This window comes from Phaseolus vulgaris, chromosome 11, assembly GCF_051622355.1.
Source record: "Phaseolus vulgaris cultivar YP4 chromosome 11, ASM5162235v1, whole genome shotgun sequence".
In the NCBI taxonomy this organism is placed as follows: domain Eukaryota; kingdom Viridiplantae; phylum Streptophyta; class Magnoliopsida; order Fabales; family Fabaceae; genus Phaseolus; species Phaseolus vulgaris.
In genome coordinates this window covers 43,341,465-43,362,575 of record NC_143508.1, presented here as the reverse complement: position 1 = coordinate 43,362,575, position 21,111 = coordinate 43,341,465, and positions in this window count along the sequence as shown.

Below are 21,111 nucleotides of genomic sequence, written 5' to 3'. Positions count from 1 at the left end.
GTTAGACAATAAGGATCTTTGTCTTCATCTAAAAAAATATTTTTGCCTTTGTAGAGATGCAAGGGTACTTGCATTTGAGGACGATATACTAGAAGCATATAAGAGGTTGAATGAGTGATACAACATTGTACTGAACCAAAAGCAAAATAGTTTTTTTTCAAACGATGTTGATTGTTTTGTAGGACTTATTGTCTTTTGAGCCTTCTTCATACATTTGATGTCACATCATCTGTATAGTGTGCACATCGTCACACTCTTCCATTCCTTCAAATCTTCACTCTCTGATAGATTTTGAAGGTTAATGAGAACAATCCAAGTGATGCACAGAGGTTTCCTCTAATGGATCCATGGCATGATGAGTTGCATCGAGTGAGACAAGGGTGATGATCTCAATCAAATTTATAGGGCCTCCAAACACTAGATTTGTTGAAGGAATAATCCTTTGTAACTATAAGTCAACTCATTCTAAAAACTCAGTTTGGTTTGAGGTTGAGTGCAACATGATGAGGTTGGTATGTTGTAAACGAGTGTTGGAACTCTGAAGTATGTATCTAGCACATGAACTTATGATCGACTATCTTCTTTATAAGATATATTTATCCATGTTACTCAATGACAAGCAAGCTTCATTAATGAATAGTGTCGGAGAAGGTAGCCCAACTCAGTCTTTGACATGGTTGAGAAGTTGTTTGTTTTGGATTTCTCAAGCCATGGGTTGTGTCGCCTTTTCTTGAGACCTCCTTTCTCTTCATATGAACCAACCTTAGTTTCAGAGGAAAGAGTTTGTTTCTGGTTTTCCATTTACACTTCTTTGGTTTTAGAAAGGAAGGTAGAGAAATGCTTTCTTTAAAGACCATGAATTCTTGTTTCCATTTTGCACTTCTTTACTTTTGGAAGGTCGATTCACCATCAATTAGTGTGTTGTTATTTCTTCCATGTGTCTGCGTAAGCAATGCCTCAATGATCATGTAAGCAGGAATATGTCGTTACCTCATAAAATACATTTAATGATCATTAACGCCTTTTTAGAGTCAAGTCAAATGACAAAGAATTGTACTACTATAGAATCTCACACAAAACAATCAACATTAGACAAACGATATTATTGTCTGATCAATTAATCATTTGTGAAATTAAATGTTTCAATAGGTAATGCTTTTGTGAAAATACCAACCCATTGGAGATTTGTCTTCATAAATTTTAGTTTGAAAACACTTTTTAGACATAATCAAGAATTAAGTGATATCTCACTTTCATATGTTTAGCCTTTGAGTATTGGATAGGGTTCTTAGATAAATTAGTTGCATTAGTATTATCACAGTATACAGGTATACTATTTTGGAAACTAAATAAATCTTCAAGTTGAAACTTAACCCATAGGACTTGAGAGCAGTAGCATGCAACTAACATGTATTTTGCTTCAATGGTGTATAGAAAAATTGAATTTTGTTTCTTGCTTGACCAAGATATAAGACATGGTATAAGAAATTGACAACCTACAATAGTGTTTTTTCTCTCTACCTACGTCGCAAAATCCTTTTAATATAAAATTACAATTTTTCTTGAAACATACACAAATTAATGGACCCTACAAGATACTGAAAGATTTCTTTGATAACTCTCAAGTGAGACTCTCTTGGAGCTAATTGAAACCTTGCACATAGACAAAAACTATGCATAATATCTGGTGTACTGGAAGGAAGATAAAGTAAAGAGTCAATCACACATCGGTAGATCCTTTAATCTACTTTCTTACCATTCCCATCCTTCAAAAGAACTTCAGACGTGTGTGATGTGAGTTGATTATAGGATTGCACATTTTTAGATGTTTTTATTTATGGCGACACTTTTACTTAAGATTGGGATTTTAACAATTAATGGTGAGGACCTAAGGAAGATTCCCACTGGACACGAACTTAACCAAGTGGTCAAGTAACTGTGAAGGTGCACTTCACAGACACAAAGATGAAAAACAAGATATGATGAGAATGAGATGCAATTGCGGAATTGAAAAAAGGGCATAAGGTAACATCAATAGTGGTCATTGCCAAACCAAATGATGCACCATACTCATGATTATGAGTGAAACCCAAGAGCAACAAAGAAGAGAAACAAAGAGACAAAAACATAAATGGAATGGAGAAATGGAAGGAAAATGGAATGAGAAAACTTATGATGGTGGCTGAGAAATATCACGCCACTTGAGGGTGATGTGATCCAAGATGAGTGTGTTGGCCGCCACTTGAGAACTTCCCAAAACACCCAAGATAAGACATTAAACCTAAGAGGACATAAGCCTCACTAAGAGCTCACACATTTTATGCAGAGTTTCTTTACTTCATTCAAATTCAACTTGTAAAATACAACGAGGTAGGCCTTCTATTTATAGGTGAAGGAGCCTTGGAGAACAAGCATGAAGGGCAGGATGGGAAACACCAAAAAAAGGGGCAGCCTTAGGGTTTGACTAAGTCAAACCTGCACCCTAGGCTTGTCCTTATAGAAACTAGGTCAAAATCCCTTCCTAAAGGGCTAGGAACAAGCTAAAAGGCTAACTACACCCCCTATTATGCTAAAGGTACCTTATTCTAGCCTATCTTTTCTATCTGGACCCCTAAAGAGAGCCCAAATTATTTACAACATATTTGTATCTTATAAGAAGACCAAAAGGAAGAATAGTTGGTGTGTTAGTTTATGCTCAACTCCTCTGGTGAGGTCTATGTGATCCTAGGTGGGGTTATGAATTGTTCGTTGAGATGACTGTTTACCATGTGCTTTGTCTTTTGCTTCCTTGGTCATCTTCGTAGCTACTTGGGTTGTATCAAAAGGCATGGTGAGGAGGAACTTGACCAAGACATAATTCCAGATTTAGGTGGACACATGACAAGTGGAAGGCTTAGAAAGGCCTAAGAGACATTGCAACACAAGGTGGCTAATCTTTTGGAGGCCCAATTGTTGAATGACCCACACTTTAAAAAGCCTAAATAGATTACATGCACAACAAACAGGCTTGGAGTATTAGAATAAAAAAATATTATTATTTTAATGGAGTTAGGATTTGAACCCAAAACCAATTAGAAAATATTAACTTAACCACTAGGACAAATAACCATTTCTTCAAAAATAAGGATTGCATTTTTATTTTATTTACTTACAAACGAGACAAAATCTATAACTATTTTTTTATTTATACACTTTTGGAATTCAGAATGAGCATGGATGTTCTAGAAATTTAATGGAGAGAATATATCTCTATTAGGGTTCTTCCCTTTATCTTGCGATCTTATCAAGAATTCATCAATTCTTGTGGTGATCATCCTTAGACTTATCAAACCTTATTTATGGCGCCTCCCTCTCTCCAGGTTTTCAGTGTTACTGTTTTTAATTGATTTTATTTCATGACCTAAATTCTTAATTCTACTATTAGTTTTATTTGGAATCATATCACTTTTGTTAATTAAAGGTGAGACCCTACCTATTGAAGAAAATATTTTCCATAATTTATTAACACCTATAAATTAAGTATATTATCTTAAATTTGATAAAATTTTGGTAGCATTTTGTATTGGTCCCAAAGTATATGAAATGAAAGTGCTCACAAATAATGTATCATATTCAAGTATGCACCAAGAAAACAAAATTAAATGACTTGAACAGAAATTACATCAAATTCAAGGTTAGACTTAATGTGTACGTATTAACAAACTATGAAAAATTATTTTCTCGAACATTCTAACTATAAATAAAATTACTACCATAAAAACAAAGTATATAAATCAAACAAATTTTAAAATAAGAGTGATTGATTAGTGATGAGAGTGGATTTTAGAATTGCACGTTTTTATGGGTTGCACTTTGTTTATGATTTTTAATTTTAAGCAGAATATGGTGAGAAACCCAAAGAAGATTCCCACTGGACATGAACTTAACCAAGTGGTTTAGTAAGTGTGAAGGTTCACTTCTGGAGGGCAAAGAGAAAACACACAAAATAAGGTGAGGTTGATGAATAGTGGCGAAATTAAAGAGCATATAAGGGAAATAAAAAAGATGGAAACCGAATAGAAAAAGGATGGACACAAGAACATAAAGGAGTGGAAAAATAAAAAGATGACAAGAAAGAGAAGCATAGGATGATGAAGGTATGGTCACGCCACTTGGAGGGGGAGGAGACTTCAAGATGAGTGGTGAAGAACCGCCACTTGAAGTGTAGAGCACTCAAGATAAGACCCAAAATCTAGGAGACTCAGCTTACTAAACACTCTAACAGAGTTTCTTTTCTATTCAAAATTCAATGTGTAAAAATACATGAGGCAAGGCACCCTTTATATAGGAGAGAGTGACTTGGGGAGCAAGAGTGAGAGGGGTAGGGGTGTCATTTCTGAGATACCTTCTAGAAGGTAGTTCAAATAAACCTCAAACCTAGGTGCACATGTCATGAAAAGTGGAGTTGGTACAAGCCTAAATTACTAAGCACACCCTACTCTAGCTTATTCTTCTACTTGGACCCCCAAAAAAGAGCCAAAATTATTTACATAAACTTGTCTTATAAAAAGACCAGAAGAAAAAAACATTTGATGCTCTGGCCTATGTCCAGTTCTTCTTCTGTTAAGGTCCTTTTGATGTTTGGTGGGGTTTGGTCTTGTATGTTGAGATGACTAACCTAATTCTGAAGTGTCTGTTGTGTTTTTATTCATCTGCTTGTCGAGGTGGTTTGTATCAATTAGTTCCTATATTTTTAACATTTTTATAAAGTCTAAACCATAATTTTAAATAACTTATAATATTCACTCATACAAGAAAAAAAAATCAATTGTGTACTGGAACGTAGTGCTCGGGACCTCGATCCAAGTACTTTGGTATGGTCAACTCGATTTTTGGGTCATGAGGTCGGCCCAAGTGCTGGTAAGATAGCTCGAAAAAGATAGTTAAAATAGAAAGAATATCATGTTTGTTTCTAACACATATGCTAATTAAATGCAAAAAAAAGATTTTGAGAATAATGTTGTTAGCACCCGAGAAAATAATCTCAACAGAAAGCATATAATCATAACAAAAAACTGTTGATCAAGAGAGATCAAGACCTTTGAAGAATCCAAATCCAAGGTGTTTGATGAAAGGTTGGTGTTGTTGATGTGTATGGGTGGGTTTTGGGTACATTAAAGTGTAATCCACTCCTTGTTTGAATCCATAACTAATTTGATTTGAAAACCTTTTTAAAATGGAATGTTTTTCAACTAAGTGGAAAACAACCTGTTGTTTTATCGAATCAACCGGTTGTTTTGTTCTTAGAAGGTTTTGAAAAAGGTTGAAAGTTGTTTGACTTGGTTGACTTAACTGTCAAACTAAATCAATCGGTTGTTTCGTGTTTTCAACCGATTGTTTCTTTGAAAATCCTAACAAAATTCTGTTTTGATTTGTGAATCTTTCTTAAATGATTTCTAACTGAATGCACTCCTGCTTTAAATTTTTTTTATCATTCTTTAGAGTATGAAAAGTTTGTTATACATTCCTGGAAGGAGAGAGAGAAATAGTTTTGAGAAATCATAGTGCAAATTGAATTTCAAGTTTTCAAGATTCACTTCAAGCTTTGGATTTTCAAGTCTGTGGAATAGGATTGGGGTGTACTTCTAATCTTTAATCTTTGTAATACCAGGTGTATTCTATTCTCTTCTTTCTTGATTACTGTATTTTTGTAATTGAGTGTAAGTGTAGAATCAAAGGGTGTTATGATTTTTGTGCCAAAAGGAGTGTGTTTCTTGAAGGGTTCAAGGTCACTCTTTTGGTGGTTTGTGTTGTAATCTGTTTTGGTTGCATAGTACAAACCCAAAAGTTTCTGGGGACTGGTTGTAGCTCTTGGATTAAGAGTGAACCAGTATAAACTGTCTGTGTACATTTCTCTTGCTCTTATCTCTTTAAGATTTTGTTTATAAGTTGTTTTAACTTCTACTGGTATAAACAACTGATTGAATCAAAGAAATAACCGGTTGTTTTTCTGTGATTCATCTTAAAACAGTTTGTATTCTTGGCTAACTTGGTTCCTTTTATGTATTTCTTCACTGAGTTTCATTAAACCTTCAAAAGTAATAAAAAATATTTAATAAACAATTCACCCCCTCTTGTTTAAAGGTCATATATTCTAATAAAAACCACATGTTCACGTGCACATCTTATCTTCGGGTGCTAACAACAAGAAAATATTATGTTTCTGAATACTTAAGATTGAAACTAAATACTTATTTTGTATGCTCTCACTGACTTGATCGTCAGAGTGTGATCAATAGGTAGAGCCCCCTCTGTCCCAGTAGAGCGTTGTTCCAGTGCACCAAGAGGAGACAGACCAGAAGTGAAGCTCTCTATTCAGTCCAACTGAGGTCAACCGAAAAGAACATTTGGAGCCCAGCATGGGGCCCAATAAAACTTGATCTCATCCACATTTGTGATTGAGCCTCCTGACGTGATGAGAAAAACAAGACAAGGCCAGTAGGGATATGAAGGAAGCAATGCCCCTGTCTTACATCAACTCATTGATACCATGAAGGCTCTCCAAGAGGCAAACGAGGAGCATAGACGAGAGCAAGAGAGGATCCAAGAAGAAGCCAAGGCCGAGTAGGAGAGGCTACGAGTAGAAGCCCGAGCTGAGCAAGAGCCTCTACATGATTGTTTGATAGAAGAAATCGAGGCCTCTCGGATAACAATGGAGGAGCACGCGTAAACCAATGAGGAGTTGTGCAAAACCAATGAGGAGTTAGGCAAGAGCCTCCACCAATGTGCCCGACGTTCCACTAGGGAACAATCTCTGAACTTGTTAGTGAGAGACAATCCCAAGCCATTCTTGTAGGAAATCATGGATGAGTCATGCCACCTCATTACATAACACTTAAAATATCCTTTTCCACAGGAATAGAGGACCCTGAAAATCATCTTATGACATTCAACGCTTAGATGATTATCTCTGAAGGAACGAATGCCATCCGATGTAAGATGTTCATGGGCACTTTTACAGGTACAACACTACAATGGTTAAGTGGGATCCCAAATGGTCAAATCACCTCTTTCTCTCAGTTCTCCAAAATGTTTAGAGAACAGTTCTCAGTCAACAAGGTCAAACCCCCGAGGTTGTACGACCTTTTCAATGTCAAACAAAGGGAAAAAGAGGCACTGAAAGATTATCTGAATAGGTTATGCACGGTCACGGTAAGACTTCAAGCGCATGATGAAGAGATGATGATCGCCACCTTTGAACAAGGGATAGCTGTTCCCGTATGCCAATACAGTTCCACATCGTTCAGGAATCGAGGCCAAGGGCAGTTTATATACTCCCTCCTCCCTTCACCCTTCGAGGTGCCTTTTAAGGACAAAATCGTGACGGAGCACCGACCTCCAAAGCGGACAATACCTCGAATGCGGTGATTGACCCTAGCGATGCTGTCCAACGACTTGACGACATGGTGGTGGCGTCGCAGGATAGGGCGCAGCACATGGCGGATATGGAGGAGTTGTTCGTCACGATATCCAAGTACTGCCTCAAGTTGAACCCTGAGAAGTGTTTTCGGGGTAGAGGCCGGTAAGTTCTTGGGTTTTATGCTCACAGAGAAGGGGCATCCATATTTCCAGTGCCTCAAGAGAAACAGTCGCTTTGCATGGACTGATGAATGCGAAGCGGCTTTCATTAAGCTAAAGGAGTACCTGCGACGCCACCGGTCCTCTGCAAATCGGTAACGGGCGTGCCCCTCCGGTTATATTTTACTGTAACGGAGCGGGCTATCAGTTCTGTATTAGTCCAGGAGCAGGACCAGAGTCAGAAGCCCATCTATTTTGTGAGCAAGGCATTACAAAGAGCTGAGGCGAGATACCAAGCGCTGGAGAAGGCAGCGCTAGCGGTAGTGTTTTCTGCCAGGAGGCTCCGTCATTACTTCCATAGCTTCACGGTGGTGGTGATGACAAACCTCCCTATACAGAAGGTGCTGCAGAAGCCTGACGTGGCGGGAAGAATGGTACACTGGGCGGTGGAACTGTTAGAATTCGACATCCAGTATGAGCCTAGAGGATCCACCAAAGGGCAGGTGTACGCAGATTTTATAGCGGAACTTTCGCCCGGAGGGGAGCAAGAGGTGGAAGTGGGCTCGCAGTGGCTACTCTCGGTTGACGGCTCTTCCAACCAACAAGGGAGCGGAGCGGGAATAGTCTTGGAGGGACCCAACGGCATACTGATTGAGCAGGCCCTGCGCTTCGCCTTCAAGGCAAGTAACAATCAGGCAGAATACGAAGCCCTAATAGCAGGAATGCTCCTGGCCAAGGAGATGGGCGCGCAAAACCTCCTGGTGAAAAGCGACTCCCAGCTGATTACGAGGCAGGTGTCGGGTGAGATCCAGGCGAAGGACCCACAGATGGCGGCGTATCTGAAATACGTCCAGTTGTTGAAGGGAGCATTCAACGCTCTTGAGCTGATACATGTCCCGAGGGAGCAGAATGCCAGAGCTGACCTGCTTGCAAAGCTGGCCAGCTCAGGCAAGGGGGGTAGACAGAGGACAGTGATCCAAGAGACTCTCAAAGCTCCGCGTAGATTCGTGGAAGAAAACAGGGTGGATGTCCTCCAGATTTATACAAAGGGAAGGCCGAGGAGTCATTGCTCTTTGACCCAAGATACGCAGAGAGTGCCCCGCATCAGCACGTACGCGGATGTGCCCGAGGGAGAGCAAATGCAGGTATGCGTTTTGACCGAGGGAGACACCTGGATGACGCCCTACAAGCGATACTTGGTGGATGGGGCTCTCCCAGTGGAGCCTGAAGAGGGTAAAAAGGTCAAAAGAAATGCCGCAAGATATACTCTAGTGGATGGAGTGTTGTTCAGGCACGGTTTCACTCACCCTATCCTAACGTGCGTAAGTGGCGACGAGTGCACCAGGATAATGGCGGAACTACACGAAGGCATCTGCGGGAGCCACGTAGGGGGAAGGTCCCTAGCCTCCAAGGTAATACGCGCAGGTTTCTTCTGGCCAACAGTAAAAGAGGACTGCGCACGACACGCCCAGCGGTGCAGGCAATGCCAAAAGCACGCCGACTGGCACAAGGCGCCGCCAGAAGAATTGCGATCCATATACAGCCCGTGGCCTTTCCATACATGGGGAATCGACATCCTGGGCCCGTTCCCACTGGCAATCAGGCAGATGAAGTATTTGATCGTCGCCATCGAATACTTCACCAAGTGGATAGAGGCAGAGCCCGTAGCACAGATCACTGCGCACAAGGTACAACATTTTGTGTGGAAGAACATTGTGTGCCGCTTTGGCGTACCTAGGCACTTGATATCCGATAACGGGACCCAGTTTGCCAGTCAGCAGTTGAGAAATCTGTGCGCTGAGGTAAGAATCAAACAAGTGTTCGCATCGGTTGAACACCCCCAGACCAACGGACAAGTGGAGTCAGCACACAGAGTTCTGCTGAGGGGGTTAAAGAGAAGGTTAGAGAAAGCCAAAGGGGCGTGGGCGGAAGAGGTACCAAGGATCGTATGGGCATACCACACCACGCCCCAATCCTCTACTATGGAGACGCCTTTCATTTTGGTGTACGGGTCGGACGCGATGATTCCGGTAGAAATACATGAAAGCTCACCACGTTTTCAAAACTTTGTGGTGGAAGAATCCAATGAAGAAAGGCGGGTAAACCTGGATCTATTAGACGAGGCCAGGGAAGAAGCCAGAATAAAAGCTGAAGCAGTGAAGAGAAGAGTAGAGCGACAATACAACTCTAAGGTAAAGCCGCGACAGTTTCAGATTGGCGACCTGGTTATGAGGAAGACTCACCCATACGAGTTGGAGAATAAGTTGTCTCCCAAGTGGACCGGACCCTTCAGAGTTACCGAGGCTAAGGGCAACGGGTCGTATAACTTAGAGACCTTGGAGGGGGGTCCCATCCCACGCAGCTGGAATGCAGCCAACTTGAAATTTTATTTTAGTTGACTTATGTAAGCAACCATGTAACAGTTTAGTTGAAGGGGACACTCTTCTTCCCTCTCGGGGGTTTTTTAATGAGGTCACCCGAATAAAAGAAAAAACAAGTTTGAGAAAAAGTCGTGCCTTGGTTTTTAGCCTTTATCTTTCTCCGTTTAAAGTGATGTGAGGCGTCGCCAAGAAAGAAGGCGTCGCCCAGGTGAAGGCGTCGCTAAGAAAGAAGGCGTTGCCAAGAAAGAAGGTGTCGCCTAGGTGAAGGCGTCGCCTAGGTGAAGGGGTCGCCAAGGGTGAAGGGGTCGCCCGGAAAGGTGTCGCCTGAATGCAGGCGTCGTTGAGGAACATGACGAAGGAAAAGCGCACAATATACGAAACGTATGCAAAGTAAAGCGGTGTTGCAGAAAATCAAGTATGGTATAGAAAAGTGGGTGTTACAAGCAATGTTCGATACAAATGGGCGTAATGCGGTTAGGGCAAATATTACAACTCATGCAAATCACAAAAGAGCCACTTTTCAGTGGCCATCGGAGTCAGCACTGGAGGAAGACGAAGCCCTGATCCCAGCCCGCAGAGCTCGAGTAAGTCGTGTCCTCCTCTCTTGGTTTATTTTCGAACCTGCACCAAGGGAGATAAATGTGTCAGAGACACCATGAAGCAAAACATGCAAAGTTAGAAAGCAATAAAGGCCGAAGTTTCTAGGGCAGTGACTCTTACATATGTACTTTTCGAGAGTTCCAGCGTTGAACTCCAAGCTGATCAAAGTGGCAGAGTCAAAACCTCCCGCCTCAGCAAGAATCCGGCAAGCTATTTGATCACTTGGAGCCAGCTTCTTGAAGGGTTTGGTTTTGAGGGCCCTCGCCTCTCTCACCCAGTACAGAGGAAAACCATCCAGAGCGGTGGGAACGAGGTCAGTGCAGCAAATCTTGAAGAACCGACCTTTCCACCCGGTGAATGAGTTTTGGAAGGGGGTTAGGAGAACTCTCCCAGGAACGTTGCTGAGAGTTACCCAGAGGTTGTGCCTTTGCCTCTTCACCTCAAAGAAGTGAAGAAAGAGGTCAACCGAGGGTGCACAACCCAGAAACCCGAAAAGGATGTCAAAGGCTTTGACAAAGGCCTAGCTGTTGGGGTATAACTGGGCTGGAGCGACATTGATCTCCGTCAGCAGTTCCTTCTCGAACCGGGAGAAGGGCAGGCGCACGCCGATGGTCTTGAAAACCACCTGGTAAAAGTAGAAGAAGGGGATCCCTTCGTTGGCCCGTTCGTCTCCACATACTGGCTCCCCTAGAGTGCAAGGGAGCACAGCAATGTCGTCATCATGCCTCCTCGCGAAGGCGCGGTGATCATAGGAGCATGAATCCCCTTTGTGTTCCCTTATGGCCCCCTGGTGGCGAGTAAGCATGAGCATTCGTCGAGAAGCTCACTCGAAGCCCAAGGGTACAGGTCGTTGGGATTGACCCTGGGGGAAGTAGCATGAGAAGACATTCTTTAACAAGATTAGGGATTGTCAAAGGCGTATGGCCCGCCGGTAACGCAAGAGTCGAGCGATGGGAGTGAACGCTGGAAGAACCCTTCGTGTGAAGAGAAGGGGTGCAAGAAGAAAGGGTGCAAGAAGAGAGAGTGTAAGTAGGGTACGAAGAGTGTAGAAATGATGAGAACAACTTCAGAGTTTGAAGAGTTAAATAAAGCGGTTAGAGCGCCAAACGACGCAAGTAGAAGTATGGCAGTTAGAGCATTGAACGACGCGAATGGATGCACCGCACGATCAAGCCACGTGGCAGCAGATGGAAGGATGATCCTGGCATCCCTGGTTAAACTCAGAACACGTCGTATCGACGGAATGCCCAGTGGTACGATGCGCCGTCGAAAGTGGATCAGGGGCACAGTGGGAGTCAGGATCAAACCGAATGACTGAAAGTCCCATCAGCCATACAAGGAGCGCCACGTGGATCAAGTCGAATGACTGAACGTCCCTTCAGCCATACAAGAAGCGCCATGTGGATGGCACGGGGAGAACCTTGAGCTCTTCGCTGTCCCCAGGCGTCGACCAAGGCCAAGGTCAAAGTCAATGTCAAGGAAAGGACGACGCCAGCATGAGACGCCCGAGGCGTCGCCTGGAAAGACATAAAGGGCGACGCCAGCGTGAGACGTCGCGGGCGTCGCCCACCAAAATATCAGCGAGGTTGCCTCACCGATACCCACAGGTAGGAAAGACTGTGGAGGGAGACGAAGTCGAAGAGGACAAAGTTAGTTACTGGTGTCACCTCCCCGATACCCACAGGTAGGAAACACTGTGGAGGGAGATGAGACCGCCAAAACGCCAGCGAATCATTGACAGGGCGTTCCCCGATGCCTATGGGAAGGAAAGACCATGGAGGGAACGACCCCCCCCCCCCTTCCAAAACACTCGGTGTTTCAGACACCCGAGGACGACACGGCGCTGCTGTAGCAGGCCTCTCCTTAGGCGTGGGCGTCGGGCGTTAAGGGTCAAGGAAAGGACCGTTTGGGTGTTAGAGACACCCCGTGGACGATACGGCTCCACTAGGTGAGCCACTCCATGGGCGTGGGCACTGGCGCGGGACCTTTCCCGAGAATACAAGGCCGCCCAATGAAGTAAAAGAAGCGGATATAATACGAGAAAAACAACTGAAGCACGCGAAGGCAAAGAATGAGAATAAAATCACACAGGCAGAATTCTATGTCGCGAGGACACGAAAATAATCATACAAAAACCCAGAGTTGTAACAAGCGTGCGGACAGTTCAAAGAATTACAAGTTTAACGGAGAGAGAGTCAAAAACAAAGATAAAGTGTAAAAGGAGTAAAAGCTTGAAAGGTAAAAGTGGCTGGTGAGAGACAGCGAGTCAGTCATCCAAGTCCATTGGCACGACCTTCCCGTCGACGACGTGGTGTGTGGGGTCACAGTTTGAAATGTTGATGCCAGGGTTCTCGCAGGACGCCTGAGTCAGAGCCTCTTGGAAGCCCTCTTCAAACGCGCCCGCCATCTCCCCAGTCAATTCTTGGACCTCCCCCTCTAGTTCCGCAACCCTAGAGTCCTTGGATATCAGTTGCTTCTCCAGAAATTCCTTCTCCACGCGGAGCTTGTTAGCCTCAGCTTGGAGAAGGCTCAAGGCTTCAACCTTCGCAGCCAAGGCGTCCTCTCTCTCACCTAGCTTCTGCCTCCAAGCAGCATCCAGCTCTTCAAGTTTTCTTCGCTGCACGTCGGAGGCAAGAGCCGCCTCTTGGAGGCCAATGTTTTGGATTTGGTAGGAGGTGAGCTGGGATAGTTGATCGGCATGCGCCTGTTCCAGTTCTCGCGCGTACGCCTCAGCCCCCTCCCTACCCTCGTGGGCCAGTTTTAGCAAAGATTGGGAAGTTTCCTCCTTGAGCCCCCAGTTTTGTTTCTCCTCCTTCAACGCCCCCACCTCTTGTCTCAGCTTGCGGAGAGCCTCCCTCCCTTTGATAGCGTTTCGAGTCTGGGTGCGCCACTTGAGTGCCACCGCCAGAAATGCCCCCATATAATAAGGCATGCCTCCCCCCTTTTGAGGATCAGTTGGCGACATTCCTTCGGTGAAACCCTGCGTCAACTCCCTATGGACGGGGCAAGGAATTCGGGGTTTGCGGGAAGTCGAAGCAGGGACTGGTGCAGGAGGGGCGGAGCCCGAGGCCTCAGCTGCGTCACGATGCAACGGCGAGAGCACGGGAACTGAGTCAATCCTTTCTTCTCGTTCCTCGTGGGCTGGTGGAGGTAGGGGTGATGTAGCACTAGGAGGGTCGTCCCTGAGAGAGCTCCCACCACCAGGAGACGCGGCTGATGGGGTAGGAAGGCCCGTAGCCCTCCTCTTATGGGAAACCATGGCAGTACCCGAGTCTTCGCTGTCAGAATCTACTATCAGCACCCTTTTCCCTTTGTTGGGGCGTGCTGGGGCAGGGGTCGACGCCATGGCTAATGGGACCGCGACAATGGGAGGAGGAGAAGCAGACGGTGGAGGAGTCGGCAGGGAAGCGACGGTGGGCACGTCTGAGGCGACGACGTCCCCACCCTCTTTGGCAGATTTTGCCTTCTTCAAAAATTTGGCAAGAGCAAGCCGCCTCGAAGAAGTCATCACTGAACCATCAGCACCCTTTTCCCTTTGTTGGGGCGTGCTGGGGCAGGGGTCGACGCCATGGCTAATGGGACCGCGACAATGGGAGGAGGAGAAGCAGACGGTGGAGGAGTAAGCAGCGAAAAATAGTAGAGCAAAGATTAATTCAGATAAAGCAGGAGGGGAGTTCTATGGCCAGACACACGCAGATAACCACAAGGGTTCAAGCAAGCAAATGAATCCGTATAACCACAACAGCTAATGCAGTATAAATAATCAAGGGCAGATACCAAAGTAGGTAGAGAGCCCATGGGCGTTGAATTCGTTTGCGATGAGTTTGGCGGTATCGAAGACTACCCCCAGCCCCGCCAAGGCTTTGCACACGTCCCGATCGGCTGGGGTAAGCTCATCCAAAGCCAGGGCCTTCATGGTTTTGGGCTTATCCGTCCAGTATAGGGGAAAGCCCTCTAGGACGGTAGGATCGCGCTTGGTCGCGTGTACTTTGAAGAACTTCCCTTTCCATCCTTTGGACGAATTTTGGAAGAGCGTAAGGATGATGCGCCCGGCGATGCCAGAAAAGCTCATCCATAGGCTCTTCCCCTGTTTCTTTACCTCGAAAAAGTGAAGAAAAACGTCTACGGAAGAGGGGACACCTAGATATCCGCAGAGAATCTGAAACCCCCTTATGAAAGCCCAGCTGTTGGGGTGGAGCTGGGTTGGGGCGGTGTTTATCTCTGTAAGTAGTTCCTTCTCGAAGGAAGTAAGAGGCAGAAGCAGACCCACTCTCTTGAGTACTATTTGATAAAGGAAGAAGAAGGGGCTTCCCCAAGTGTCTCTTGAGTCCACACAAACGGGTATCCCAGGTCTCACCCGGCATACCAGGGCGTGGGAGTCGTGATTTTTATGGAAGGCGTTGAAATTATAAAGCGCAGGGTCCCCCCTGTGGGCCTCCACGTCCTCAACAGAGTTTAAGGTGGAGCATTCGTCGAGGAGATCGTCGGGGGCCCAGTCGTATTCACCTTTATAGTAAGACTTAGGGAGCGGGGGAGGCGCGACGGTCTTAGTTTTCGCCATTGATGCCAGAGCTGAAGATTAAAAGAGAAAGAAAGGGTTCAGAGAAAAAGGGTTGGGAGAAGAAAAGGGGAAAAAATGGAGGAATCCTAGGAGAACCCTACCCACACGAGAAAAAAGAGGAACGAGAGGAACGAAGAAGCATACAAACGATATCCAAAGAAATGCAGTAACGTGGACAATCCCAGACAGTTCATGCAGTAAGGGGAATCATCAAGGAGAGGAAAAACCGTACCTTTGGGGGTTGAAGGGCGTGGAGAGCGGAAGCACGAAAGAGCAGGGGTCGCGAGAGAAGGGATTCAAAGAAGATGAACAGTGAGGAAGGGCAGAGACAGTGGATGTAACAGTGGTTCCAAGCGCGGGGTTTGGGTAACTTAAACATTCGGAGGAGCGCGAGGGACAACAAATGATGACCGTGCGATGATGCCACGTGTTGCAGGATTAAGCGCTCAAGGGGAGTGCAAGAGGTTCTTAAGGATGACCGCACGATGAACCACGTGGCACGCGATTAAGCGTGGCCCCAAAAAGCGTTGCTTTCCCCGTTTCAGAGGATGTCCAATCAACCATTAAGAGCACCCCAAGGGTTCACGTCAATGGTTTCAAGGTTGCTACATCAGCAAGAATGACACGTCACTGGGTGCCACGTGGATGGCGTGGGCGAAGCCTTAGTCTTTTCGCTGAAAACAAGTCATCAGCTTAAGACTGGGGGGCTTGTGTATCGTCCCGTACCCGGGCGTTGACAAAGTCAAGGTCAAAGTCAACGTAAAGGTCAAAGTCAACGTAAAGCGTCGTCAAGGTAAGGCGTCGCCTAGCAGGGCATCGCCGAGATAGGGCGCCGCCCAACTGGGTGTCGCCAAGATGGAATAACACAAGGGCAAGGTGACCACAACGCTGCTCCCCGTTACCCATGGGTAGGAAAGACCATGGAGGGGGCGACACCGTGGGAAGGCCCCAAACCCTGGATGACCAGGGAACAGTAATAGAGAGGAGAGAAAGGTGGCTTCAAGGCCATAGTAACAACACCAGTGTAGGGCAGCCTGACTCGTGAAGTACCCCTGCCGCCCCAGAGACGCCTTTGGGACAGATACGACTCAAGAGGAAGGTCACGCCCAGGGTAGCCGGGTGCAGGGTACAAGAGGAAGGCAGATACGCTCTCAAAGTGAGTGACTAGATGATTGAGGGCATGAGTTGGCACCCAAAAAGTCACCCCTAGCGCAGTAGCACTCCCAAGCAGGAGGACTCACACGTAGAAACGTCCCCAGATGGGCAGAAACGCCCCCAGATGGGGTCACGGCGTCGTGAGGCCCTCCACGTGTACGACAGCCAGGTCAGAATAGAAACACCCTTTAGTCAGGTGTCAGGTAATTAAAGTCATTCAATACAGTTTCCGTTTCGAGCGTTCAGGTACTATAATGGCTCCCAAGCGTTTCAACGTCTTAAATGCGCTACGTTTTCTAACTAGATACGCTGATTGAATGCGTTACATTTGTAATTAAAGGCGCTTTAAGGCGCTTTAAATGCTTGGGTAGTTTAAATAGCGCTGAGAATGTTGGGGTCGGGGGTTCGAACTTTTGGAAAATTCACCAGAACTCTCTAGTTGCTTGCTCGTGCCTTGAGGTTACATACAAGGGACTGGGGAAAGATCTTTGCCTGAGGGAGAAAACATACACACAATACACAGTTCTTTTTACCACCTTCAGAGTGCCATACGCGGTGCTCAGAGACGGAGGTGCACAGTTTTGGTGTTTCTTGCTGGCTGACTTGAGCGTCGGAGTGCAAACGGCCGCTAGGGCGCCCCTTTGTCCTCTTTTTTGCAGGAATCCACAGGTAACCAGTGGGAAGGAGTCCCTAGCTGACGGTTGAGGTCGCGCACGAAGACGTCCTAGTCAACCGACGGAACATTTGGCGCCCACCGTGGGGCCGAAGAGGCTCCTTCGCCCCTCAGCTAGGGGGACAAACTCCCCTTAGACCTCGACTGGGGGGCTTGTTCCCGTATGCCAATACAGTCCCACATCGTTCAGGAATCGAGGCCAAGGGCAGTTTATATACTCCCTCCTCCCTTCACCCTTCGAGGCGCCTTTTAAGGACAAAACCGTGACGGAGCACCGACCTCCAAAGCGGACAATATCTCGAATGCGGTGATTGACCCTAGCGATGCTGTCCAACGACTTGAGGTTGGAACACTAAGAAAAGCCAAAAGGAGAGATTGTTGTCAAGGACCAAACACATGAGACACCATTCCATGAAGAGTTGAACACCATTTCAGGAGGATTTTCTGGAGGAGGAAGCTCTGCCTCCAAACGTAAACGATACGCCGAGCGATGATTTCCTTGGATACGAGGAGACCTGATCACCCTTTGAAGCTACTCTTTGCTTCACGAGTTCTGACCTGGAAGACGTGGTTCCGCACAAGGATGATCCAGTGGTGATATCTTCCGTCACTGTAGGAAGGAAGGTGCATATAGTCTTGATTGATCAAAGGGCTCGACTGACGTAATGTTTTGGGGAACATTCACCAGTTTGCAGTTGTACCCCAACATGTTGAGGCCATACGATGAGTGTTTTTTCGGCTTTGCGGGAAATCAGATAGGAGTACGAGGGTACAGTGAGTTGAGGACGGCCTTCCTGACGACATCGTGACTAGAACAATTACCATCGGGTACATCGTTGTTAACGCATCCTCTGCTTACAATTTGCTTTTGGGGAAACCTTCCCTGAACAGGTTGGATTCGGTAGCCTCAATGACTCATATAAAGATGAAGTTTCCTTCTCTTGAGGGAGGAGTGATTACCATAAAGTTTGACTAGAAGACGGCGAGAAAATGCTATGAGAGTAGCGTGAAGAATAAAAGAGGGACTTATGCAATCACTATTCAGGAAGGAGAGGCAGAATGGATTAAGAAGGAGGAAGTCGTCAATGACAGTCGACTTGGACCTGTTGGAGAGGTTCAGGAAAGGGAGACCCTGCAAATCCCTACCAAATCTTAATAATGAGTCAAGTTATGCTTAGCCTTGGCTTCAAGCGAAATCCTCATGATCCCAACTTGACTAAATTTGGCTTCAGCCATTTTTAAGCAAATTTGGGCTTTCTTCATGGTTAAGTGGTCTATTCGCTCAACTTTATTCCTTTCTCTCAGCTTTATTCCTTTCACTCAACACTTTAGCTTTAGATGCTTCTTTGGTTATGGGCTCAATTTGCTCAGCGGATGGAGATTAGCTCAACATTTTGGTATTTTTCATTCTGTTGAGCCTTTCTCCATGTGTTGGGCAAATTCGCTCTGTAGCTCCTTCTTTGTTTGTCTTCTTTTCTACAAAATTCTTTTCCTATTCCTTGTTTTCTTCATGTTCTATGTGTGGATCTTGAGTTGGAGTGTTTTGGCATGCTTCCTTGTAGATATTTACACATATTCTACTTGTTTTACATGCCTTTTGATTCTATATTTTTGCTACAATTTTGAACTTAACAATCTTCAATGTTTGTTCTAATAAGATTCACGCCAAACAAACAATGTTCAAATATATCTTGGGAGTAGAGGTAAAGCTACAATATTTACCAACTCTCTTGAGAAAAGCTATTTTAAAGTTCGTCTTGTATGGTGTGCACCCTTAACCATTGTTTAGTGTAAAATGGTTCTACTACAGAGGAAGATAAGTAATGACAGCTATTAGAGAGATTGGGTGAAGAAGAAAAGAGAAGTTAGTGTTTCCTGCCATGCATTAAATGCTTCCTAACATAAAAGCTCATCATATGATAAGACAATGAAGAGTGTTCAAATCTACTCAACCAGAAAAGGAAATGCAACAACTACTTTTCCAAGCTTATAAGAAGACATACTTCAAAGAGAAGAAAGAAAAAGTAAATTATAATTTGCAAGTGCTCAAACTACTAAAAATATTTTTGTGCCCAAAATTTGTGTAAGAACATAGTTTGTATTCATTCTCGTATACAAGTAGATGAAGCTTAAACCTTGTACACGTCATAAAAACCAAATCCTCTCTAGTAAGTGAAAACAGTGATCTATAGATCACTCAACCTTTGTAACTGTCTTGAGCCATAAATGACTTTTGAAAAAATACTTATTGGCCAGTCAGGTGTGGCTTGAGTAAAATATACTTGATTGGGTTAGATAGAAGCGGCTACAAGCCCAAAAAATACTTAGTGTTAGTTAGGAGTGACTTAATCAAATAGTACTCCTTTGTACTTCACAATGATATATGCCTTGTGGCACTTGACTAGTTGGTCAAGAACTGAATCTAGTCTATTGCGACAAACAAACCAATATAAAAATAATGTGTAAACGCCCCTCTTCATCTTTCTACACATTTCATGTTATTTGGATAATCAACTTAAACAAGGTGAATTGTTAAAATGAAAGAATCAAAAACTAAAAGTATTTCATTTTGTTAAAATCTAAACCTATAGTCTGACTATGAAACATCATATGATACTCGTGAAAAACAATAAATATTTTAGAACATAATTTAACTATCCTTTGTAGTATTTTTTTCTTGTTTTTCATATTTTATAATCTGTTGTTAGAGGCCAATAAATCATTACTTGAAGGGGTATCAAATTTTAAATTATCAATGTGGTAGGTTGTCAGCTAGCAAATCTAATTGCAATGTTTCTAACCATTGTTAAGATATTAATCCAAAAATCATTTTAGATATAACATCTGCAAAAAATTTATTTGTCAAAAAATTATTATGTTGTAAAAAGCATGATACCAAAGTTGGGATTGAAGGCTAAGATGAATAATTTTTATTTGAAAGGGTTGTATTATTTTTTATGGCAATGAATATAAGAAAAATAGTGTAGGTTTACTGGAAAAAAAGTTGCCATAATTAAAGGTATTGTGCCGTAAAATTGGAACAAGTAAACAGAAAAACAACTAAAATTAAAAGGATGTTCTATTAATCTATAATTTCAATATTAGATAAATTGTTTGCATCCATGCAAACTATAGGACAAATGAAATGCCCCTGTTATAACATAATAGGTTCAAGTGTGTTACATCATTCGTTTGGTTCACACGTACAACTTAGTCTATGCTCGGATGGATTTAACTCATATTCAAGCATAAGTCAAACCTTATTCTTATTGGCCAATAACTATAATGTTATATCATCTACCTTCTGAAATGTGCATGTCCAAACCTTTGATGTTCATTAGTTGTCTCATTCTTGGTCAACGTAATTTAAAGACACATATCAATGTTTATTTATAGCTTTTGATTGATGATTTTAAGAAGTTGTGAAGTGATGTTAAAACATATTATATTTCAATGAAGAAATGTTTTATGATAAAGACAACTTTGAAATGAACTATTAAAAGTTTCCCTACAAATAGCATTTTGTCGAGTATGACTAAGTTAAATTGGTCAAACCATGTTGTATGGACTATAAAAAACCATTAGATTAGAGAATGGAAAGAAAAAAAGTTAATTTGATTCACATAGTAGATTATTGCACTACAATCACACATTTAAGAGGAATAAAAAAAAAAACCTACTTTCTAAAGGGGAAAAGTTGAAATGGGTGGGATGCTATCTATGTTGACATTTGAACAAGTTTGACATATAATTAGGGATCTACCCAAATTCATAGACAACCCTTATAAGTCCAAATTATTGAGTTAAGAAGAGTTAGATAATTTGACAAAAAGATGTATCTTCCAAATTGGAAGGATAATTTATTGACACACGATTTTAATGTTTACATATAAAAAAAAGTTATTTGACAACATCGTCGAGAATAATAAGTAAGGAAGGACCAAGCTTTAGATTTATATAGAAAATTTTCTTTGTCTAGTAGTGATCTTTGTAATTTCTTCTTTAGATGGAAGATGAAGGAGTTTTATGAAGCGAAAGCATTAAAGAAACTCAAAAGGAGTTTCCATGGATTAAAGAAAAGTTAGGAATTTGTGAGAATGAGAGGTGAGGCCAACTCACTAGGAAAGAGTCAAGACTAAGTCTTGAAGGAGACTAACCTAGGGAAAACTTAGGAACAAGTAGAA